The sequence below is a fragment of the Anolis sagrei genome, chromosome 5 (genome assembly GCF_037176765.1).
Source record: "Anolis sagrei isolate rAnoSag1 chromosome 5, rAnoSag1.mat, whole genome shotgun sequence".
Lineage (NCBI taxonomy): Eukaryota > Metazoa > Chordata > Lepidosauria > Squamata > Dactyloidae > Anolis > Anolis sagrei.
Genome location: NC_090025.1, coordinates 182,441,254 through 182,466,998, shown reverse-complemented (window position 1 = coordinate 182,466,998; position 25,745 = coordinate 182,441,254). Strand labels below are relative to the sequence as shown.

The 25,745-nt window shown below is 40.1% G+C and overlaps 1 long non-coding RNA gene across 1 annotated transcript in view; it reads left to right on the top strand.

The window, feature by feature from the left end:
* The window catches only part of LOC132777347 (uncharacterized), a 103,575-nt gene extending 80,531 nt beyond the window's left edge, over window positions 1–23,044 (top strand). Inside the window, exons 2-3 of the long non-coding RNA XR_009631665.2 lie at window positions 14,226–14,360; window positions 22,656–23,044. This is a non-coding gene — a long non-coding RNA (uncharacterized lncRNA). The remainder of the gene's footprint in view (window positions 1–14,225; window positions 14,361–22,655) is intronic.
* The last annotated feature ends 2,701 nt before the right edge of the window (window positions 23,045–25,745 follow it).

Below are 25,745 nucleotides of genomic sequence, written 5' to 3'. Positions count from 1 at the left end.
AGCGGGTTATTTAACCTGCTTCCTCCCAGGTTTCTGCTATGTCTGGAAGGGCTCTTAATAAAGTTTAAATTTTCAGCTATTTCCAAAGCTAGCTTAGCAAAGTGTGAGTTTATGTTTTACTTATATTGCCTATATTCTTTTTCTGTGTACTATTGCAAACACAATAACAATTCTGCAATCTAAAAGATGAATATATTTTATTTGGCATAAGGTTTGTAAATGACATGTCGTAAGACAGTCAAGCAGCTAAAAGAAGAAAATAGGAAGATACTGCTGTCTATCCTCATGGAATAAGACTAGTCAGTGAGTTGTTGTGGCAATTGCAAACTTCAGACCCAATTTTGTTTTCCAGTTAAGATACACTCCAACTGTCTAAATTTGGCAAAGACAATTTCAATTAATCCTCAGCAACCCTATGTTTACGGTTGCTGTTAAAATGTCCCAGTTTCTTTCATTCTCCCAGGTTCCCCCCTTATCCCTGGTTTACCATAATTTCGGAAATCTGAGTTTAAAGTGCCAGAGTAATTTGCACTCAACTCATCAGGGGAGAAGAGGAGTGAAATCTTATCCATCCCCATAGAATCCGGCAGAAGCAAACTGCTACCACTCTTCCTAGATTATGTATCTTTCCCCATTAATAACTTTTGCCATTTTGCCACACTCTAATGTTGCTTGGCCAAAGAGGTCTTTGAAATATTGCCATATATGAGATAAGCGAATACATCAAGAATAGAGCATGTGTGTGTGTGTAGATTTTCCAGCAGAAACCCATAATGTCTGTGCATTGATAGCTTTACTAGAAAAGATGCAGAATATTTACAGGTAATGTAATTAAACTTTTACCCACAACAAATATAACAGTCCCCCCAAAAATTAGCTTTCTAGTTTTTCAAAATGGAATACTTTAAACAAGATCTCAACTGCTCCATTGTGGTGAGTTGCAAGAGAATTATAATCCTATTAAACCATTTCCCCAGCAGCACATTTCATATATATGGAGGTGGAAGGTGGGAGGGTAATAACTCTGGGAGAAACCACAATTATAAACAGCTGCAGCCTGCATCAAATGTAATTATGATTGATTTCTATGCATAGCTCTTTGTGGAAATTTCCTCTAAGGTTCAATTTGCTGTTCGGATAGAGATTTTTTTAAGTTATAGAAAGAACGAGTCATCTTATCGCAGGCGGTCACTTGTCGCTGAGTATGATTGTTTTCCAGAGGTAGAGTCTTGGTGGTGGATCCTAAATGACTGTGAAGACCTGTTCTGGATCTGCATGTTCTTTCACATTGAGGACATAAAATTTCCAGATGCAAAAAAGTTACAACAAGAGTTTGCTTGGTTTCTCTTCATCTTGGCTCGTTCCTTCCTTTTGCCCTGTATTAATGCCTCTTCAAAATCCATAGCACTGTTGGTAATAGGTGACCTTCAGTTAAAACACTTCAGTGCCAGGGCTTCCCAATTCTCAGTGTTTATATCGCATTATTAATGGTTAGCTTTAAGCTCATATTTAAATCTCTTTTGTTGTCTATCAACATTCTGTTTTATGTTCTTAAGTTGAGAATAAAGTAACTGCTTTGGGAGATGTGATTGGACATTGGGACAATGTAGCCAGTCCAGCCACATTCATGAGACAGAACCTGTATGGAGGAGTGGTTCTACTCTTGGAGGACAGGGTTCAAATCCCTGCTTGGCTGTTGAAATGTGACTGACCTTGGGCATGTCACATACTCTCAGACTTGAAGAAAAGTAATGGCAAGCCCACTCAGGACAATTTTTTGTCAAGAACCCCTCATGTTACGTTCACCTCAAAGAAACTGTAAGTCAGAAATGACGGGATGGTGCACATCTGGGCATCCCCTGGGCTATGTCCTTGCAGGCGGTCAATTCTCTCACATCAGAAGTGACTTGTAGTTTCTCATGTCGCTCCTGACACAAAGAAAACAAAAAAAAAACAACAAATTAAGTATTTATCTACTATTTCAATCATTATGTGTTTACATAGAAGAAATGAAATTAAGGAGGTGGAACTATGGGCAATAACAGTTGAAATATGGAATCATATTCCAGATGAACCATTTGGACTAGAGCTTTATATCATTACTGCATGTAGAAATATGATAAAAATCTACCTTCCCCACCCCAAGAAAGCCCTTTGAGGGTTCAACTACTCCTAGCAATTATACTGGATCCAGTTAGGACCAGAAATGACAAGATTTGACCTATGTTATGAATTTGAAGTCCCTGGATGTCATGTGGTCACCAAGGAGCAATTTCTTGTCTGCCTTGGGTTAGTGGGCTTGTCTATATGAGCATGGCACTTAGCCATTGTCTTTTTTTTTTACTCCAAACAACAGCACTATAAGATGGTGAGCAACACAGCTACATGACTGGCTCATTTCAGTAAGTGGGACAGTAGGAATAATTGAAACCTAGATTTCTGCCATTTGTTGTGTTGGCAGTGATTTGGCAACTTTGTCCATTTTCTTTGGTTGCTGAAACTGTATACAGTACGTCCCACATATGTGTGAGGGATACAATCTCAGAGTTTGTATGAATATCTGAACAGATAATAGCAAACCGTATGAGACAAGTGATGGAAGTAGTGAGAAGAGGTGCAGCTTGCAAGGGAAGCCCTAACTTAGGGGTCCTCAAACTTTTCAAGCAGAGGGCTGGTTACTAGTCCTTCAGACTGTTGAGGGGCTGGACTATAGTTTGAAAAAAAAAACCATGAATGAATTTTGATTCATACAGCACATATCTTATTTGTAGTGCAAAAAAAAAAATACAAAAGAAATGAAGAACAATTTTAACCAACATACAATGGGAAGCGTGGGCCTGCTTTTGGCTGATGAGAGAGTCAGGTTAGTTAGGATTGTTGTTGCTGTGTGCCTTCACACAAGGTGGAGGAGCCAAGGGTGACCTTAAGTCTAACGTTTAGGGCAGGGGGGCTGGTAATGACCTTGGAGGACTGCATCCGGCTCACGGGACTTAGTTTGGTAGGCCCTGACCCACGTGAATTCATGAAAATATGGATAATTGAAATCATGTCTAAGTCTTCCTTCGTTCATTCCTTCTATACCAGAACTTTTAAAAACTTGTAAGAACCAGTTCATTGAACAACAAAATCTGTAAAGAAAAACAAGTGTTATTTTTCTTGTGCTTTCATTCTAAAGAGCATATTTATCCTCTATGTAAAAGAAACAAAACAATTCTGCACTCCAAACGAAATGCTAAGCAACAACAACACAATTGGTGAGACCCCTCTTTTTCACAATACGGACTGATTTCCATAAGATATCTGGAGGGCTTTGTTCATTAAGATTTTTTCCCCCAAAAACTGTTTATGGAAATAGGTTATTATGCCTGCTGGTACTAACAGGAAGCAATTTGTTCCTATTAAAGGAGTTTTCATTCTAAATAGTAATGACATAAACACTCGTTTCTGAAAACCATTCTAAATCTAAACAATTTCTGGGTTTATGATCTACCTTTGGCATATATATGAGAATAAATAATTATTAACTTGTACCGATTCCAATTTGTCTTGTATTCAAATTAATGAGGCTTTTAATGGAAATAATGGTCATTAAGGAATCTCAGGTGACAACGGTCATCTAGAACACAGAGATAACAGGCTATTGTTTTGCTGTAATTAAACCACACTGAAGCTTCATTAAGATTGCAACTTATTAAGGGACAATGACATTTTTGGGGAGAATGCAGTTGTAACTTTTATATTCTTTATATCAATCATTGTGAAAGTGAAAACCAAAATGTTCAAAGGTTTGGAAACCAAGCTTATGAGAAATGGTTTAGGGAGCAGGATATGTTTAGTATTGAAGGCTGAGAGGGTATATGATAACCAAGTATATGAAGGCTGAGAGGGTATATGATAACCATGTTTAAATATTTGAAAGATATTGCATTGAGGTGGGCCAAACTTGTTTTCTACTGCTCTGTAGACTGGGACATGGAGCAATGGATTCAAATTGCAGGAAAAAAGAATCCACCTAAATATTAGGAAGAATTTCCTGATGGTACAAGCTGTTTAGCTATGGGATATGCTGCCTCAGAGCATGGTAGAGTATCCTTCTCTTGAGGTTTGTAAGCAGAGGCTGAATGGCCATCTGTTATGGGTTCTTTGACTGTGTTTTCCTGCATGGCAGGAAGTTGGAATGGATGGCCCTTGGGGCCTCTTCCAACTTTATGATTCTATGAAATCCCAAAAACTGGGCTCTGGTTGATGCCTAAGTGCTCCCTGTAGCATTGGTGGCAGATCGGTTTGGTTTTGTGGATCACAGGTGACATTTTTAGTCCAGAAGAACCCTTTCTCAAAGCAGGAAGTAACCTGGAAGTTGACTTCGTTTTTTAAAAAAGGGAAATTCTTGGATTTAACATGGCCCATGGATGCTGATGCTGGTATTTGTATTCCACCTCTGTGACTCAAGACAGCTTACAAAAGTTAAAGCAGACATAACTGAAAACAATACATTGTACAACACACACACATACATACACAAATACACAATTAAACTCATTTCCCACCAATCTATCGTGTTGCTTCTTTCACAATCCTTTCCCACCAATCTATCATGTTGCTTCTTTCCAGTGTTTAAAATCTGGTAGCAGGAGTGAGTCAAAGATGTGGCTTGTTTGGGAAAGTTTAAAATTTGGAAGCAAAAGAAGAGAAAGGAGGAGGTCAATCACTGAGAAAGGGTTTAAAATCTGACAGCAGAAGAGGTGAGGAGAAGTTGTGGGAAATGGGTTTAAATTTTGGCAGCTGAAGGAGAGGGGGCAAGAAGATGAGAAGAGGTGAGTCATTGGAAAGGGGGTTTAAATCTGGCAGCAGAAGAGAAAGAGGGGATGCATTGTTGGGGAAAGGATTTACAGTCTGGAGGCAGAAGGAAAAAGAAGGCTGGCTCTAGGAATTTTCTAGGTCCTCCAAGGTGACTCTGTCATATCTTCCAGAATAAGTCATCCCTATTTATATTGTTCATTATCCATGGTTCCCTGTTTCAATGGTAAAAATGCATACCCCACAGATACAAACTATACACAGAGTAAAGTAACCTTCTTAAAGTGCTATTTTTTTTGTCATGTCAGGAGTGACTCCTGGTGAGAGAGAATTGGCCGTCTGCAAGGACGTTGCCTAGGGGACACCTGGATGATTTGATGTTTTTATCATCCTCGTGGGAGGCTTCTCTCATGTCCCCACATGAGGAGCTGGAGCTGATAGAGGGAGTTCATCCGCCTCTCCCCGGATTCGAACCTGCGACCTGTCGGTCTTCAGTCCTGCCGGCACAGGGGTTTAACCCACTGCACCACCGGGGCCTTGTTTAAAGTGCTATGAAATAGTGAGATAGAGCATGAGAGCATGAAGCCCACATGTATGCATTCAAGTGTAGATGGGGACTTACATCCGTAGCCTTACCCCTCCATCCCACCTGTCTCCTGCTCCAGTAACTGAGAATGCTCAGTAGCCAAACCATATAGTTCTGATAGACAACTGCAGGGGGAAAAAATCAGCAACCTGATGGAAGAGGGCACAGAATGAAGAATGACCTGACTAGCAGGCTGGGAGAGGGAACGGGAACATTCCACACATTTCATTGCAAGTTTTTGTGTAGTTTTCTTTTGTTTTCTTTGCAAATAAGTGATTACATTCATCCCAGTGGCAATTTAATCTACCAAGAACAATGCATTCTTTGGTGTGAAGCCCTCAATAGATTTTTGATGTTCTACAATGCCCAATTTAAAATGCTAGGCCAGAGCATCAATTCCCTGAAAGGACCCACTTAACCACATTAGATTGCCCGGGATGCAGAAATAAAAGGAACTGGTTTAGCAAGGTGCATTGATTCATGCAGTCCCTTGCTTGGTTGTCAGCAAAAGTGAAGAAAATGTAAAACATCTATCCAATTATTTCCATTAATATACAAGCATTAGGCATTCAAATTCCTAATTAAGAGAAAACATGCCCTGTCAGGCATCTGCATGGGCTATTGAACATTGCCTAGATTGTTCCATAATTATCCTGGTTTAATAGCTCTAAAATGTAAGCAATGTGCACCCACTGAGGAAACGCACCACTTATCACATGAGACACCATGGTAAGGAGAACATGCTCTACTTTGGCATATTGGGGCTGCTGGTTTTCAGTTGTACATGCTCTAATTAACAGAGACCAATGACAGCACGTTAGTTGGCCCTGCCAACAAAGTTTATGGAGCAAAAGAAAAGAGGTCTAATATTTTTAGACTACAATCATGGAAAGCTTAATCGTTGAGATGTTGCTTAAGAAGTGATGAACAGAGAAAACGCCCATGTTTGGGATTCCATGGTCTCAGGACGTGGCCTCTCTTTAATAGTCTTTAGGATTCAGGGGTGGAATCACGGGGATTCAGGGAAGGAATCTCAGGAAGTGCCTCCAAATGTGCATGTTTTATTTTCCTCATCTGTTAGCTTGTATTTGACTGGTCCAATACAATTGTGGTTGATGCTTAAAGTATCATATTTAATAACATCATCAGGAACTCTTCCTCATAACTTCATCAGGGATCATTCTCCACAACATCACAACAACTTGATTTCAAGTTTTGGCTCTGAAATCTCAGGACCTGAGATAGTTCTAATTGGGCAACCCTAATCATGTTATATAGCCCAAACTGTAATGGGGCTTTCACAAAAGAAACTGACAATTTGTTGTGTGTACTTAAGCATTTGGTATGTTTTCTTCCAAGGCAAACATTCCAAGATATCTGTGATGGCACGAGTAGCGCCACCTATGTGTAGAACTGTTAGTTGCAAGATTTAAACTGTTGTATCATGCTTAATCCTGCCTTTTTACCCTGCTTATGTATAGTTGGATGGATTGGTTACTTATAGCTGTCAATCAGTATTGTTTGGCTCCACCTCTTCCTGGAGGAGGGGAGTGCTTCCCTTTTTCATTCTGCCATCAGAGTTTCTATTGGATGGACGTGAGTAAGAGACTTGGCTCTAAAAGCCCCTGCTTAAATTACCTCTCAGCACCAGTTGTGAGGTTTTTTACCCTTGAGACTTATGCTTCATGTTCAGACCAACCTGAACGATGTTGGAAGTCTCAAGCACCTTCAAACCAGTTCTTTTGGCACCAGAGGAAGATCCTGAGTCTTTTGGCACCAGAGGAAGATCCTGAGTCTTTAAACATAGGCCATTTGAACTGGGGTTGTGGTTTGCTCTGGCATTCACAGCCATTGAGGAAAGAGGAAACAGGAAAAGCTTCTCAGCTACAATCCCCTTTGGACTTCAGAGACTGTAAAGTATATTTCCTTTATCCCTGTTGGAACATCAAGCTTATGCCTGAGAAAGATAACTCATTGTGAACAATAAATACCATTTTGAGTTATCTGTTGTGTTTTGGTCATTGGGAGTTCCAGTTTCCTATAGGAGGGCAAGAAGCAATCCCCTGTGGAAAGATGCCATGTCCATGCCTCTCTCATTAAGAGTTATAGCCCCAGGCATGACGACACAATATCTGCTAGGGGAAAAATTACTGTAGTTTGACTGGACTTTTATTCCTTTGTTTCTTCAAACAAGAACTTGAACTCTGCTCTAGTGCCATGAAAATTCAGACATTACTGAAATCATCTAAGAAGCTTAACACAGACATTCCAAAGAGATGCTTCCCTACAATTTATGCTATTTTGCATCTTCTGTGATGCACTACATCATCATGTATAATAATATATGGTAGATTGGGTGAAAGACTTCTCTTTGATATCTGTGTTCATATTCTTTGGGCAGCAGTAGGGTAGCATTGGTCACATCTATGTAAAGGGTAACCCCCCCCTTCTAATATAGTTTATAATCAGAGAAATTGTCATAATTTTTTTTGCCAAGGAACCAGTCTAGAATGATATAAGGGTTGAGTCTTGGCCAATTTGCAAAGGGACCATCAACCACAACAAGAACCCCTTTCCATGTTAAATCTATGTATGTCTGACTAAAGTTTTATATTTTATATTTTATATATTTACAGCAGGTATGCATAGGTAACATGGGTACTGGTACCCATGGTACAAAAGGCATTTGACCTTGCTCTGCTTGCTCTAAGCAAACAGTCTGAGCCATGAGATAATGACTGTTAATTGTTTCCTATGCCAGTCTATGGGTCTCAAACAATAAGAACTCCAAGGCTGAGCTGAGGAAAATTTACATTTCTAGGCTAAGGCTAGCAAAAGGGGAAACACCAAGTAAAGAATATATTTTATAATCTTGCCCTTATTTCTCAAATCTAAGAATGTATATTTCTGCCTATTCTGCTTCTCTGTATAATCTTTGAATCGCCTTTAATGATGCTGGACTAAAACATATCTTACCAAAATACACATACATATATCTCTAAACCATCATCCACCAGAAAGTCTTTCAAAAAATCCCAAGACCCATTTAGCTTCCTTTTTTCTTTGCCATTCATTTCCACTCTTTCTCTCTCTCCCTCTTCCATCAACTACCTAAACCATAATTCCCTCCCCTGTGCTGAATTCCCTGTCCCATCACCTATGTCAGCCCATCTAGAGTCTAGATGTCCTTGCCTTTCTGGGAACTTCAAGTAGATTTCTCATTATTCTTTTCTATAATTTCATATTTTTCTTCCCCATAAGAGGACCCAGGGAGATAGGAGCCCCTCGGAAGCCTTATGTACCCCAATCTGTATGTGTACCCCTAACCTGTAAGGACCAGGCCTCCAGAATTGAGTACCTCTCCAACCACAGCCCCTCATCTGTGTATATGTATAATCTTGTCTATGCTTTATATCACTTTATGAAATTATTGAAGAAGTCACCAGTTGAAGTGTGCAATAACCTTTTGCCTGCACTTCTTTGTCCTGGGAAGATTTGTCAATATCTTGCCAAGCTGCATTTGCATTTGATTGGATCCATCAGCTACCTCAATGGAACCCAAACAACTTGAGGTGATGCAAAGGATAATAGGAGACGGATGGTCCACCCTTCCAATGTGTCACTGCTTGGACAAAATACAACTTTTGCCATCCCCGCATGAGGTTTCCAGTCAAGGAATAATCATGCCACTGTCTTTGGAAAGACTATTCTCCCCCTTTGTTATTCCCAGCCATTGGACATTTCTATGAACAATATTTTCTGTTCAAATTTACAAGGAAGTCTGGTGGTTGGGCAATTGGGCTTAATCAGGAACTGGAATCAAAAGGAACAATAAAGGTTTTGGGAGACCCATCAGGGTCATTGTGCCCACACAACGGGGATATTTAATCCTACCATCAGTCATCATTTCATCCATTGTGCTAAGACCTGCCAGCCCCTCTTCAACCATTGGACAGAGGGAAATTTACATCAAAGACAGGTGGCACTCTCTCATTGGAGGAGGCACACCAAAACTCCCCCCTCTCCAGAAAGCCCCTGCTGACATCATGCTGGCTCAGCCAAGCATGGCAAAGCTAGGTGATGGCAATTTTGAACCTGAAAAGTGTATAAAAGTACATGCTTTACTGTGTTATGTATCTCAGCTGTCTTTCATTGGGCTACCGCAAGCTGGCATCACTTTCAGCTGAAATTAAATAAAAATATTGGTGGCTTCTGCTTCAACTTGGTGAAATTTACTCTGAAATATTGGCTTCTCTTTCTCACCGGGCTAAACCCACATCAGCTTGGATCCACAGCCATTCTAAATTGCTTGACAGCATCTTCACTACCATATAATGCATTTTCAGAATGCAGATTAACTGCATTGAACTGGCTTATATGTCAGTCTTGGACAACAATGGCTTCCAAAGTGACCCATTGAAGGTAGAATCAGGTGTCATGGCAGCACTCTGCCAAAGAGTGCTGGTGCCTTACCAAAACAAACACAAAGTTTCCATTGCATTTAGCCATGATAACTGAAGTGGTTGCATTAATTCTAAAATGTATAGCCAACTAAGGGATTGTGTAGAATCATTTCCAGGATGGAACTGATGGCCCTTGTGTTATCTTTCAACTCTATGATTCTATATCAAATGGCTTTTCTCAGAGGTCCCTCATTGTCCTATGATGGGATGGCTGAACAGGACTTGGTTTCACGGAGCCCCAGTCCTAAACTCAAACAACTACATATTGCTGATGGTTTATAGTTGCTTGGAGCACCCCTTACCGTAAAATTTCTCTCCCCACCCCCTGCAAAAAAATCAAGAAGAGGGAGCTTTCAGACCACTTCAATAAATGTAAACACCCTCCCCTCTCAAAAGTCACATAACTTTCTGAACTTCACCCTATCACAGATGTCACTCAATTACTCTGTCTAGGAAAAAGGTTTTTTTCTGTTAATTTGAATCATTTTGCATTTTTTAAAAAGTGGATGGCATATAACATTTGTACCTAAAGAAATGAAGAAATAGTTCACATCAAATACTCCAAATGGCAACTCGTTCTGTTTGGAGGCCTCTGCAAATCTTGCTTTTTTTCTGCTTAAAAATCATGAACAGCACAGAAACCAGGACGGACGCCCCCTCCCCGGCAGAATTCTTCTCCTTATCTACTTTGACTTTGATCCATTATTAATTGTACTATGTATGTGCATGCATATGTGTGAGTGTGCTGTAATGGTTAGATATTGTGGTGACAATTATAAACATTTAAAATATAAATGAATCCAACCTGCCCCCTGGCCAGGTACATAGAGTCCAATGTTATTTCCCTATTAGACATTTTTTTCTTTACTTCTCCCTGAAGAATAAGTAATTGTTTTAAATCCTAATTGGAACTGGTCTCTCTTCTCAAATGTAATTGACTCATAGCACTGAGGTTGCATGTATCTTTTTCATGTATAGACTGAACTGATGGAGATGAATGATCACATTTTCCCATTTCCAGTATGAGCCCTTTATTCACAGAACTGCAGTTGCCTAGATCCTAAAGCTTCCATCCCTCAGCTTGAAATTTTGGCTTAACTTGGAGATATGAGTAGTTAGAAAGGCTATGTTTTAATTCAGTTCAAAGGGTATGATGCATTATTGTTCTTTCTCAATTAAAGTATGCCCACTGAATCAATTGGATTTCACTAGATGTTGACTCACCATCCAGCCATTGATTCAATAAGTCTACTGAAGTTGAGAATGAACCAACTGGGTACAAGGTAATGTTATTCCTAGGATGGTTCCAGACAGGACATAAACGCAGGTTTAAAAGGGAAGACAAGAAACCCAGGACCTGACTGCTGGTCCCCACACAGACCTGTGGGTACTGGGATTTCTTCCCCCACCATCCTCACAGGCCTCTTCTGTGTCAGAACAAGATGGAGAATGGATGGGGGACATCCAGCAGAAGATTTTTTAAAAATATATATGCTGAACTGTATGTGCGCACATGCAAATACTTTTAATATAAATATAAACAGATTCTCATGTACACATATGAGGTTAAGCACATAACAGAGTGAATTTTTTAAAGAAACTTCCTTCTCATTTTTTCAAGCTCTGTTTAATACTATACAGTTTAAAATAAAGTGTTTCAAAGAGTTCTAATTGCTCTCCATCCTTTAAATCAGCTGTGTGTCCATTTGACAGCCCAATCAGTTGATCAGCTGTTTCAGGCTTTTTGAAAGCAGACATGTGCTTTCACAGTGGGGAGGGAAGGAAATCACATGTATTTGGTGAGTGCAGGGTTACATAGTAATGCAAATATGCACATTTCTTGGCTGGAATCGGGATAAAAGGGGAATGTTTTGTCCCGTGTTTTTCAGCCATTGCAGTGAATGAGTGCACATTTTGTGCTGATGTCATGTAGCCACCGTTGTTTTTAACATGGGAAATCCTGTGTTTTAGGTACTGTGTAGATGGGCCCCAAAAGAAAAGGAAGGGAAACAAAGAAGAATCAGAATCACAGTGTTGGAAAGGATTGCAAGGGCCATCTAGTTGACTCCCCTGCAATGCTGATACACACAAATAAACACTCCCAAAAGATGGCCATTCAATCTCTGTTTAAATGTCTCCAAAGTAGGAGGTCTACCATGTACCAAAGAATACTTTTTGTCATCACAAAGTTGTTCCAAATATTTAAGTACTTTTAGCAACAGGGAACAAGTTTGCTATATCTTCTACATATCTCTTCAGATATTTACACATTGCTATTGCACCTCGTCTCTGTCTTCTCTTCTCCAAGCTAAACATACCTTGCTACCTATAGTTTTTGACTTCCAGACCTTTGAAATCTTGGACACAATCAATATCCTTCTTGAGTGCTGTGACAGAAAGTAGACACAATTTTCCAGGCAAGGTCTGACCAAAGCCTAATTGAATAGTACAATTACTTTTCTCAATCGTGATACAACATGCCTGTTGGTGCAATCTAGTTTTCAATTGTTTTTTTTTTTACCACAACATCACACTATAGACTTATGTTTAACTTGTCATCTACTAAACAGTCCTAGACCCATTTGACATATACTGTTGTCAAGGCAGATACCACATATTCTATATTTGTGCATTTTATTTTTCCTACCTTATATTTATCCCTGTTGAAATTAATTTCATTTAGGCCAGGACTTGAATCCTATGACTGCCTTTGCTTTCTTTCTATGGTTGTCTGTGACTTCTCCTTGCCCTGGCCACTCTAACCTGCCAGTCGTGATGAATATGAGACTTTTTAATACAGTTGACCTTCCTGTGACTGCAAGAACAAAATCTCCTACCCCCTTCTCTTTCAATTACCTAGAAAAAACAGAAATATCTTTGCACTGTTAATGGGGACTCAAATTCTTTGCTATCAAACCTAGTGTTGTGTATTGATGCAGTGGCTCAGTGTGGTAAAGGTCTTTCTTACTTTCTACTACCTAATGTTTGGACTGAAAACAAAGACTTATGTGAAGAAGTTGGAGTGATGTTCCATCTGCACAAATTCCATGCCCCCCCCCCTTTCTTCAAATAGTTCAGGTTAATAACTGGAGTGGCATACAGGGAGCACACAGCTCCCATGTTACGCCAGCTCCACTAGCTCCCAGTTTGCTACCGAGCACAATTCAAAGTGCTGGTTTTGGCCTATAAAGCCCTAAACGGCCTCAGCCCAATTTACCTGTTCGAACTCATTTTCCCCTATGAACCAGGAGGCCCTGCTCTTGGTTCCGCCACCATCGCAGGTGCATTTGGCGGGAATGAGAGACAGGGCCTTCTCAGTGATTGCCTCTCGTCTATGGAACTCCCTTCCTAATGGGATCAGGTCAGCCCCTTCCCTCTTGTCCTTTAGAAGGATGATAAAAATGTGGCTGCGGGACCGAGCCTTTGGGACTGTGTAATGAGGCAGCGATAGGACCTCTAAGTATGCCAACCAAATTTGATAGGGTTGTTAAGACAGTTTTAACTAGAGGATTTTAACGTCAAGATAAGTGATTTTAATGTTTTTGTATGTTTATGGTCTAGCATGTTTCGGCATTGAATGTTTGCCGTTTATATGTTGTGCTCCGCCTTAAGTCCTCTTCAAAGTGAGAAGGGCGGAATATAAATGCTTTCAATAAATAAATAATAAATTATACTTCCAGGCAGATGTCCTCACTATTGACTATGCAATCTTCTCAGTTACTCACATGCTAATCCCACTCAAACACTTTCAAATCAGGCACCCTTCACACTTGGTCAATAGACATTGGTTCTTGCTCTCACCCTGGACATTCCACAAGTATATATACTTCAATTTCTTTATTGCCATCAGATCCTCTGAAGATGCCAGACACAGTTGCAGGTGAAATGTCAGGAGAAAATGCTTCTAGAATGTGGCCATACATACAGCCTGGAAACCACACAACACTCCAGTGATTTCAGTCAAGAAAGTATCCAACAATACAATGAAGCACTGATATTTGCTAAGATAGATCTCTTTCACTTGAAAGAGAGAGCACAAGGACAAACAAAGTTTGGATTCCTGTCTTCTCCCCATACACAAAAGTGAGTGAGATCAGTTGCTTGAGTGTTGGAGCAGCACTACCATCTCTGCATTGATAACCACAACACTCCCTTTGCTTTGCCACCTAGACAAATAGTTAAACTCTTAATAGCAAAGCCACAGGACTGTCATTGTTTGAGCCGCAGGATCAGCAGACTGCTTCATGGATGGCACTCTAATTGCTCGTTAATATTGAAGATGGGGGTAATTACTCTTGCAAAATCCCATGGCACTTGCAAACCTTACTCTTTTCCCCCACCTCTCTCTCAGTCTTTGCAATTTCTCTTCCCATTTCTAGCCTGCAAGAATGAGGTGGCTCCTGATCCACAGCTGAGTTTGCAATAAGTCACTAGGGTGTGGATGGATTGGGCAGGAGATGGGGTGCTGTGCACTGAAAGCCTTCCCCTGTCTTTCAGTATAATATCACTTCAAGGTAAGAGTGTGGGAGGTAAGGAATGGAGTGGGCAAATCAGTACACAGCGTGCGTCTTTATTATGAGCACATTAAACCCTGTTGAACTGTGTAAGCGAGCAGAACAAAACCAGGTGAACAAAAAGGCAAAAGCAAATTACTTTCATTTCCCTTTGTGGAAATAGCACTGTCTTATGAACTGCCTCATTTTCCAAAGACACACGCCTGACTTTATTTTTTAAATCACCAAATAACAGGGGCTTCCCGTGAACACTTAAGAAAGGACTTTTTCCCCTAGTTTTGGAAATGGAAAATATGCAAATCACAAAATTACCCAGTAAAGGACTGTGCCATTGCTACTGACACTGTTACAATTGAGAGAAGGAGAGAACCTCTGCTGCTTCTATTTCTACTACTGCTAGTAGCAGAAATGTGGTAGTGTACTAGGAGTGCACTACTAGTAGTACTAGTTATTATATATATTTAAATCTAATGATAATGCTTTAAGTAGCAGTAATGATTTTGGAAGAACCAATAGGATTGTGGTGATGGTGGGAGAGCCAATAGGAGGTAATGTTGTTGTTCATTCATTCAGTCGTCTCCGACTCTTCGTGACCTCATGGACCAGCCCACGCCAGAGCTCCCTGTCGGCCGTCACCACCCCCAGCTCCTTCAAGGTCAGTCCAGGAGGTAATACTAGTAGTAATATTACTGTTTACTACCATTCCTACTAGTGGGGCTAATTGTGTTTAGCACCTGGTTTATGGTGTATTGTGCAGAATGCAGTTTAGGGATAAAGTTGAGGATCATATGGGCCAAGGATGAAGCAAGAGGACTACATGAAAGCTAACATAAATTGAAACACACCAAACTGAATCCAGCATTAAGCCTTTGATGGTCTTGGTAGCCACCTGGTGTCACAGTCCCAGGCAAGCAAAAAAAATGCAAGTTTATATTATACAATGTGAGTTGCCATACAAAGCTGGGTAAGAGCACCATTATCCTTTAAAGAGAAGACTGAGGCAAAGAAAGTGTTGGATAATTCTGCCTTTTCTCTATCACCTGCTAGGATTTTCCATCTTCTTTACACAGATACCCTACCATTTCTTGTTCTTTATCTATGGACATTTTATTGTTTTAAACCTTTCCAGCAAGCTGAATCACATTTTGCAATTTCACTTTACAGATTTCCTCTGTATATCTGTTGGCTATTCACGTCAATCTTTTTTTGGTAGTTCCCCCCTTTTCCATTTCTTGTACATGTTCCTACTAAACTAAATGTTTAGTTGAATGTCCTTTAGACTTCCATCCTGTTTGTGTGTGTTTTTTAAAACACCTCCCATTTTCTGCTCAGACCGTAACTATCTGAAATTGCTACAAGTGTATCTATGCACTTTCTCTGGCAAGAACACAAGCAGGTCATAGCTGTTGCAGGTGAGTCAGTTTTATAGATTGTGTGTGTGTGTGTGTCAGGAGCAGCTTGAGAAACTACATGTTGCTTCTGGTGTGAGAGAATTGGCCGTCTGCAAGGACGTTGCCCAGGGGACTCCCGGATGTTTAGATGTTTTACCATCCTTGTGGGAGGCTTCTCTCATGTCCCCGCATGGGGAGCTGGAGCTGACAGAAGGAGCTCATCCACGCTCTCCCTGGATTTGAATCGGGATTGTAGATAAATTCAATTGATTCAGTGGTGCTACTCTAGTTGGACTAGCAATAAGTTTAATGTTATACTTGTATAACTGTGTTTACATAATCACAAATGTTTTACTCCACAATAGTCAACCACATAAGTAAGAAAATATAGTTGTATGTATGACATCAACGGTATTCCAGCTATGCTATTCTTGTAATGGAAGAGGAATGGATAAGCTAAGAAGAAAATACTAGATATAACTACTGTTTGCCCAGAGTAAACAAATAATCAATATTTAAATGCCTTCTCTTGAAACATACCTACCTAGGTATAAAGGAAAAATACTTGAGTCAGACCTAGCTGATTTAATTGAAACATGGGATATTCTGTTACTACCAGCATAAACAAAGCAACTCAATCTTTCCTTGAAATAGCATAAGACAAAGGGCATTACTTGTAATTAATAGTTTTGTCAGAAGAAGGGGAGTGATAATCAATTTATTAGAAATCACTTGCATGTGTGAAAGGGGTCCGGGGGCAAAAAGTCACAGGTGTGCTGTAAATTGAGGAGAAAAAATACTTTGGGATGCTGCATATAAAATATCTACATGAGCTACATTTAGAACACTTACTGGAAAACACTAATAGTTTTTCCTGGCAGGATGTCCATTTGAATGAATGAAAGAAAATAGGGATGTGACAATCTGTCATCCTTTTTGTTGGGAAATTTCTCAGTTTCCCACTAATATGTTCATTCCATTCCCAGCAGTGTCTCAGGTTGTTCATTGTCCCCCTCCCTGCCTGAAAATGTGTGCTACTTTTGTGTGACTCCCTTCCCCCAAATGTATTAACATTGTTCACATTTTGTGTCCAAACTAATGAATTTTGTGAACACACTCAGAAATAAAGAGGTGTACACATTTGATGGGTAAAACACAGGCCACACTTTATTAAAATATTTATGAAAATTTCAATGGCAGAGGGACTCCCAAAGTGAGGGAAATAGTCAAGATAAAATGGTGTCTCAACCTCCCACTTGCTTTAAAGGAAATTGCTATTGGCATGCTGTTTCTTCATAGTCTGTTAGTGGCCATCCACTAAATTGGGAAAACCTTTCCTGACCACAGTCTTTCTTAAAACTCATTATTTTAAGGGAGATATGTGCAGAACTAATCATTCCCTACTAAGCACTGGAATCTATATTCTCAACTGTCCCAATGTGGCTGGGTACAAATCAATCCTCTGGATTCCCATTTTTTTAGCTCCTTCTAAAATCTCACAATTTCTCTCCCATTCTCCCATTCCCCCCTTTATTCTCACTTACTTGACGGCACAGGTTCGCAGCTTCATAGTCCTCCTGGTCTCCTCAATGAGCCTGGAACCTCAGGTTGCAGCGGTGGCCAGGGGGCCTTTTGTGCAATTAAAACTTGTGCGCCAGCTGTGCCCATACCTTGGAAAGTCAGACTTGGTCACAGTGGTCCATGCCCTTGTTACATCCAGGATAGACTACTGTAACACGCTCTACGTGGGGTTGCCTTTGAAGATGGTTTGGAAGCTTCAAATTGTCCAACAAGAGGCAGCCAGGTTAATAACTGGGGTGGCATACAGTAGTGCGTCTCAACCTTGGGTCCCCAGATGTTTTTGGCCTACAACTCCCAGAAATCCCAGCCAGTTTACCAGCTGTTAGGATTTCTGGGAATTGTAGGCCAAAAACATCTGGGGACCCCAGGTTGAGAACCACTGGCATACAGGGAGCACACAACTCCCATGTTTCGCCAACTCCATTGGCTGTCAGTTTGCTACCGGGCACAATTCAAAGTGCTAGCTTTGGCCTATAAAGCCCTAAATGGCCCTGGCCCAGTTTACCTGTCTGAACAAATCTCCCTTTACGAACCACTGAAGAAACTAAGATCTTTTGGGGAGGTCCTGCTCTTGGTCCTGCCACCATCGTAGGCACAGTTGGTGGGGATGAGAGAGGAGGCCTTCTCAGTTATTGCTCCCCAGTTATGGAACTCCCTTCCTGGCAATATTAGATCAGCCCCCTCCCTCCTTACCTTCAGAAGGGTGGTAAAGAACTGGTTGTGGGACCAAGCCTTTGGGGCAGTGCAATGAGGCAAAATGGTGTCCTCAGATGGTTTTTAAGCAACTTTTAATGTGGATTTAAGTGATTTTAATGTTTATATATATTTATGGTTTTATGTCTCGGCATTGAATGTTTGCCGTATATATGTTGTGCTCCATCCTGAGTCCCCTGTGGGGTGAGAAGGGCAGAATATAAATGTTTTAATAATAATAATAATGATAATAATAATAATAATAATAATAATACTTCAGGTGCTGAAAAAGGAGTTCAAATTGCACGTGCTGTAGTGTTCAATGAAGTCTGCCGGATGCAGTGAAGTCTTGTTCCCCATAGACTCAGGCAAAAGCAAACTGCTACAGCATTTCCTAGCCTGTATGTCTTCCATCATAATGTTTGTTATATTGACAACACCCTGATATTTCCTGGTCACATGTCTCCCAGATTTCATCTGTGAAATATTTGCGGATATGCGAAGCCCATACAACCCTAAGTCACTATTCACTCAAGCCGTTCACCTATCTTGTTATCTTTTTCACTTTTCCTCACCTCCCACACCACATGAGACCAATTTAATGGCCTAGCTGGTAAGGATCTTTTCCTATTGCTTTGTGATCAATCATTATAGAATAAGTAAAAATGTCCCAGCCAATTTATTCTAATTTTGCTAATTACTTCATTGGTTCAGAAATCCTAACCCAGCCCCTGAAGGCAGCCAGGTGAAGTCTGCACTAGTCCCCAGGGTAGGAGATTTGGCAGTGTGATAACAATGATGCCAAAGCCAGAGAGGGACAGAGTTGTATACCTTTGCAAAGCCTCATACCAACACTTGCTGAATCATAATGCGCATGTTATGATGCTCAATTGCTCAGTGTCTTCCTCCTGTTCCAAGGTGTGTAAAAGTCTTCCATGGAGCTATGAATTGAAAAGAAAGTGGAGGTGCACCCATTCAAAATATATGTCTGACCAAGGTTTGTTTCCACACTTTTCTGAAGTTCATACTTTTAGTCAGGCAAATATAATGATTTTGTGCATATGTGTTCCATATGTAACTCTGAGCAGTTTAATTTTCCATACAGTTAAAATTAACTAAGAGAGAATGGAAACACGTGCACTGCCTTACTCCACTACATTCATGAGTTAGAGAATGTATAGCTAATGGTTGGATTTCTGTTCTTAGAAACCCCAACCTCCATTTATTATTATTTATTAGGCGACTCAGAGCGGTCTACAGTAATTTAGGTATACACAATACAAAATCATTAAGCATTTAAAAGCAATAGCATCACATCCATGGGGTTGTGGGAGCTGAAATCCAAAATATATTGGAAAAACAAAGGACTTTCCATCATCTCTGAGATAAATAGTTCATCTCTGTGACAAATGGCCCTTATCCCAAACAGTATAGCCAATGGTCATGCCAGCTGATGGTTGGCAGATTGGGGAAGACTGCTCATTTATTATGAATTCCTTCCAAAAATTGGAATACATCAATAGAATTTTAGCCAACCTTTCAGAATGATTGTGAACAAGTCTTAGCTTTTATCTGTTCTCAAGTTTGGGGGGAAAAGGGGGGATTCCCACCTTGACCTTGCATCCTTTCAAAAGAGAAATCATAACACTTGGGAAGGACTGGGCTGATGTAGGGAGGAAATAAACATGATTAGTACTCCTTTTTGTCTAGTCTTTAATTGATCATATGGAACAGCAATATTTGAGGAATAGAATATTTGTAAATTCTGCTGTAAGTTGGCTTGATATATTACTTGCAGGACTATCGTATCGATATATGATGCAAAATCCCACTATATATGATGCAAAATCCCACAAATCGTTACAGTTATGATCCCAAAGCATCAAAAATAGTTCTTGTTATTCAAAATTAACAGCAGTTATTGCTTTAGGGCTTTTGTGGCTTAATCAGAATGTTCAGCATGCTTTGTGTCATTCGCCAACAACTTTGAAGTCGTAAGACAGCTCTTCATTGTAACTGTAAAAGTTGCTAAAGCAATCCTTGTCAAATAACACAAAGCAGTTTTCTGAAACTATCTTGGTTGGGAGAGAATTTCATGTTGGTTTGTTTAAATAAAAAGAACTTCCCTAAATTTAAAAAATGCTTCATATATAATTGTAAGAATTGGAGAGGTATGGATGAGCCCAGGGAAAAGATGATGGTGGCAGTGTTTTCTGTAGACTGGCCCAAATCAGATCCAATCCAGCTGTCTAGACTACCCCAAAGACTCTCTGAAGTTTCAAGCAAACTCCAGAGCACTCACTGACTTGGCCTGAAATAAAGTGGAGTTTTTTTCTATGAACAAACTATGTAAGAATTGTACCATCATGGGATTTGGAAATGCCCCCGTATCTCCAACATCTTCCAAAATGTATTAGCTCTCTTTTATAACCTTCAGATAGGACACTGTTTTTAAGCAAGTGGTTTTTTCACTGGGATAGCTAGAAGGTACAAACCAGGTGCAAATCAATGAGGTAGGTGGTAGAATAAAGGTAAAGCCTACAATGGGTTTTTTTTTTAGTTACCAATTTTTTAGGATTGTAGACTCAAGTTCAAATACCGTTTAAATGTACAAAGAAAAGCAACATACACAGTTACCAAGAGAATGTAAACACAGCCAACCTAAGACTTCTAGGTGTGAATGATTTTCAGCAATTTCACTCTCCGCACTGCTAGAAATTAGGTGACTGAAGGAAAATTTCATTGGGGTGACAGAATTCTTATTTGTGAGACAACGACCTCATTCCCCCTCCTGTAGTTATACCCCTGGCATAGACTCATGAGAAGAGAGTACAAGAACATTTTAATCAGCTCCTATGCATTCTGAAAAATAACAAACACATCTACCGGCACCATATCTACATGAAGAGACTTCTAAATGTCAAATTAATATGTCTTGATGACAGAACAACCCATTTCCTTTCTACTTTGATAACAATGCAATCACATTTCCAAGTAATGGGAGACTCTACAAAGCACAAGTGGCAGTTTAGGCATCCTAACTATTATTGATTGAAAATATTGACAGCAAATCAATGGCACTTAGGCCCCTAAAGTGCCATATGTGCCTTTGAAAATCTATTCCGTGATTTAACACCCCTGTACTTCATTTTCTCCATGTGGGAATAAATAAAGCACAAGGTATTAACTTCACCTCCAGGTTTGCCCCCACCCCCACCCCCAAGCACTGGAAAAGCTGTTGAACTGGTTCAAATTGTGACTGCTTCACCACTTTAATTCTTCGACTCAGGAAAGTGTTTGAGGGCCCAATGGGAGGTGCTGTATTTTTAAAAAGGATGGAGGGATACAGGGATATCTGTTAACTGAATGTATGGAGTCATTGTTTCTAAGATGGAGATAATGTGTAATTGGGTTTCAAACAGTGTACATTATGCTTGAATTGGGCTTTGCCACAACAGTACCAAGCAATAGCCTTCAATAATCTGGGTTCATGGAGGAACAACATGTCCAGAAGATGGTTTCTTAATACAAAATTACTTGTGGTGGAGAAAAGGTGGTTTCATGAACTGATGTTTCGAGAAACTGAGTCATGGATTACATGTCTTGAGGGTCTGCCAAACACTTTCAGATGGAGTATAAGGAGGAACAAAGCTGAGAAAGGTTACTTTTGGGACTGCTCTAGGATTCACCAGTCAGCAGGCCACTTGTGGCAGGGGATGGCTAGTATAGTTTTTTTTGTCGTGTCAGGAGTGACTTGAGAAGCTGCAAGTCGCTTCTGGTGTGAGAGAATTGGCCGTCTGCAAGGACGTTGCCCAGGGGATGCCTGGATGATTTGCTGTTTTTATCAACCTTGTGGGAGGCTTCTCTCATGTCCCCGCATGTGGAGGTGGAGCTGATAAAGGGAGCTCATCCGCCTCTCCCCGGATTCAAACCTGCGACCTGTCGGTCTTCAGTCCTGCCAGCACAGGGGTTTAACCCACTGTGCCACCGCGGGCTCCTGAGGCCACTGAGGGATTGCAAGAAATCTAAACAATTACACTTTTAATAAGCTCTGCTTTGCCCACAAAATATGTATTATGTGCCTTCAAGTCATTTCCAACTTATGGTTTCTTTACCACAAGGGTTTCTTGGCAAGAATTATTCAAATGGGATTTACCAGTGCCTTTTGCCTAGCTGAAAGACCAGTGAAACTCTATAGCATATGGAATGGAGTAGCCATGGTCAAGGTTATTTTCTGTCTCTCCTCCAAATGTTCTTTGATGGTACTGTGCTTGAGAAAGAACCCTATCCCAATGATATTCAAACCTGGCCAGGCTCATATTTTTAAATTAATAATAAATAATCATAGGGATACCAAAATATGGAAGTGTTTCACTGGAAAGAGAAAGATTTCTGCTTTCAGTAATAGCCCTTCATTTATTGTTGTAATCTATTCCTTTGCTTTGGATTGAGAATTATCCACTGCACTACTCTGAGTGATGATGAAAAATGCTCCCTTTCATCTCAGTAATACAACCTGCTTGCTCCACCTAACAAAGGGTAGGAGGCTAGAGAAGATTCCTGACAATGTGATAACATTTAAGATTTCCAGCACATTAATACTGACATTTTGTCTTCTAAACAATCACAGGTAATGAAGGTCAGAACGAGCAAACATTCTGTCTATGGCCCTTAGTTGGAAGCTTGCTGCGCTTGAACGTCGCAGCAGGAGACTGCCAGGCTGAGAGTCTTCCTCTGTGTTGCTTCCTTTCTCAGGCCTCGCTGCAGCTGGCTCCAGCATATGGTCGACCATGGAGGTATTTTACGGGGTCCACTGCCTCAATAACTATTTAATGATTAATTACTGCTGGCTAATGTCAGGATGAGACATTGAAGGCTGCCGGCAAAAGTCTTAACTATGGAAAATGGCAGCAGGTGGACTCCCCCTGCCTTCGATGAAGAATAACTTCTCTGCTCAGCATTGCTGCAAGAAGCATTTTGATTTTGCTCACAGATGGAAAGATGGGAGGGGAGGAGAATCTCAATGTGATCAAGTTCTCTCTTTCCAAGAGTGGTAAGGCAGAATCTAGGGCTGCCTTGAAGGATATTTGCTACTCTCAAAGTCCCCAATAGATGCAGCAGTCTAATTTTTTTCTCCTCACTCATCAATAATAGGGAAGAAAAGAAAAAGAAAAACAGTGGACCAAGGAAGATGCAATTTTGCAGAAATATGCAGGTGACAACATAAAAATAATTAAAAAAAAGAATTGTCAGCATTCGGTCTTGCAATTGCAGTTTCGTAACTGTATTTAGCAAGACTATACAATCTTACTGTAAAACCACATAACCTCCCCAATTTGTCAACCTTAACATCCAGCAGCCAGTATGAGTGAAGGGTATCTATTCAATGGGTAATCAGTGCTCAAGGATGAAAACGTTTCCAACAACCCTTCCTGTGAGTTATGCTCCAATTGTTTGTTGAAATCTTGTCAAACCACCACACACACAAACACAAACACACCCTTGAAAGATTTGTAGTTTGCCAAGGGCTTTATAACAAATCTATTATTTATTATTATTTTATGAACCTTTTTTTAATTTTCACTATTTTGAAGCATTGGAGGTCAAGGGCCAACCACCATCCGCAACTTCTTTCCCACAAAGACTTTATTGTTTCAACCCTTCAATAGAATGTATTTTTTTATTCTAGCTTTCTGCCTAACATCTATCTATTTATCTATAAAATGTGTAAGTTTCCCTGTAAAATGTAGCAAGATCTAGCCCAGAGACAACGTTTTGTAACCCCACTGAGGAATTTCCTGGGCAAAAAAGTTTAGGCAAAATACTTCTGGCTGTTCCCACCCAGAGCAATCACCACAATCTATTATGTGTGTATGTGGAGATAGACAATTTCCTGAGTCAGACTGGATAAGCCAGCAAATATTTTAGTTAATAGGCCCATTTGAAGCTGAGACATTGCTGACTGCGGAAGCAGAGGTTCAGAGTATGTATATTTGTTAAACCTTTTTCTTAAGAACCTAATCTTTGATTGCCGAGATCATCACCTTTTGTCTCAGGAACCTCACACCTTTGTTGAGTTTGGAACTGAACTGTTGAGCTAATTAAAAGCGCATTATATTTCACTGGCATTGTCATTACATCCCCTCCTAGGAGACATTCCACCAGCTGATTGGCTCCCAAGTCAATGAATTGCTGGCTGACATTTGCCTGCAAAAGGGAATCCCTGCCTGAAGACAGCAATGTCATCAGTGCCTTCAGCCAATCAGGGCATGGATCCAGACTGCCTCCCCCCCCCCCCCCAGCTTATCAGGGAGGGGAATGGGGGCTTTGAATAGCTATCATATTGTATAAGAAGTCTTGCTTTTCTCTGTAAATTTATACTTGTACATTTTAAAGCATTCGATTCTATTGTACTTACATCCTGTTCAGCTGAATCAAATAAACCTCTGTGACTTGTCTTCAACCTGGTGAGTTGTTTCTCTATCCTGGCCCATTCGGTATAGTTTACACTTGCCAGGCATGGATCCTTTTATCTGCGGTACTAGTTATCCACAACAACAGGATACCTCTTATATTGGAACATGCTTTTAACCCCATTTATAAATGGTTCGATCTTCAGTGCTTCAAGAATACTTTAGACATTGTTGTTAGACATTGTTGTACTGTAAAAGTAGACCTTTGGGCACATTTTGGTCAATCATGACTGTAAACATTAAACATTAGTCCCCAGCAGTGAGGATATCATATGTCCAGCTTATAATTTTGTAACCATTGAATGGGATGTCAACCAAGACTTTATCTGCAGAAAATAATATTGTTGTGCAGAAATATTTTTTTCCTGAGTTTTTTTTTCAATTCAGAAAATTCTGCTTTCTGTGAAAAAAATATAACATGCGAGTTTAGTCTTGATTTACAGAAAGTCTTGAGACACTCCACAGCTTCGGGAGCCTTTCTCATAGTGGGAAGGAAATTGCTACAATTGCTCTTTACTTCCTTCAAGAATTAACATAATGAAGAATTACTTCTGGTTTCCTTCTTGGTTAAATGAAGACTCTGATAGTCCTCCTCAGAAAAAAGTAAAATTGCTAAGAAGTGTAAGGCATTATTTTTATGGAAAAAAAATGTTTTTTTTAAAAAAGATTGAGAGACTGGTAGTGCTTGAAACTTTAAAAATTGCCTGGGACAAAGTTGCATATGACCCATTGCCTGCATTTTCACCACTCTGAAATAAAGGCTGTCTTCAAACTGAAGATGGTCCTCTGTAAACATAACACAAGGTTGCCCTAAACATAATCAACATGGATGTATTTGATCTATTTGGAGATTTGGTTAAGCATCTTAATAGGCTGTTGATTTTTATATAACACAAATTTCTACCAATCAAGTGATGGCTGGCAATGGATGATGAACCATTAAACATAGCTGCAAATGTGATGTAATACTTATTTAGGTGGCACAACTGTATCTGACTTGACACTGCAGGTAGTGGCTCACATGAGTGAATAGACTTCTGTATAACATTTCCCACACAGAGAAAATTAGATATTGGGGTGAAATGGAATTTTCTGATATTTATATGTATATATTGTGAGTAGATATCAGACATCTGGGCTTTCAAAGCACTTAACTATTAAAATTGTGATTTAGTGATTAGAGTGTTGGTTTTAGGTTAAGAAGACCTGAACACTGACTAGGTGACTTCAAATCAATGGTCATCCCA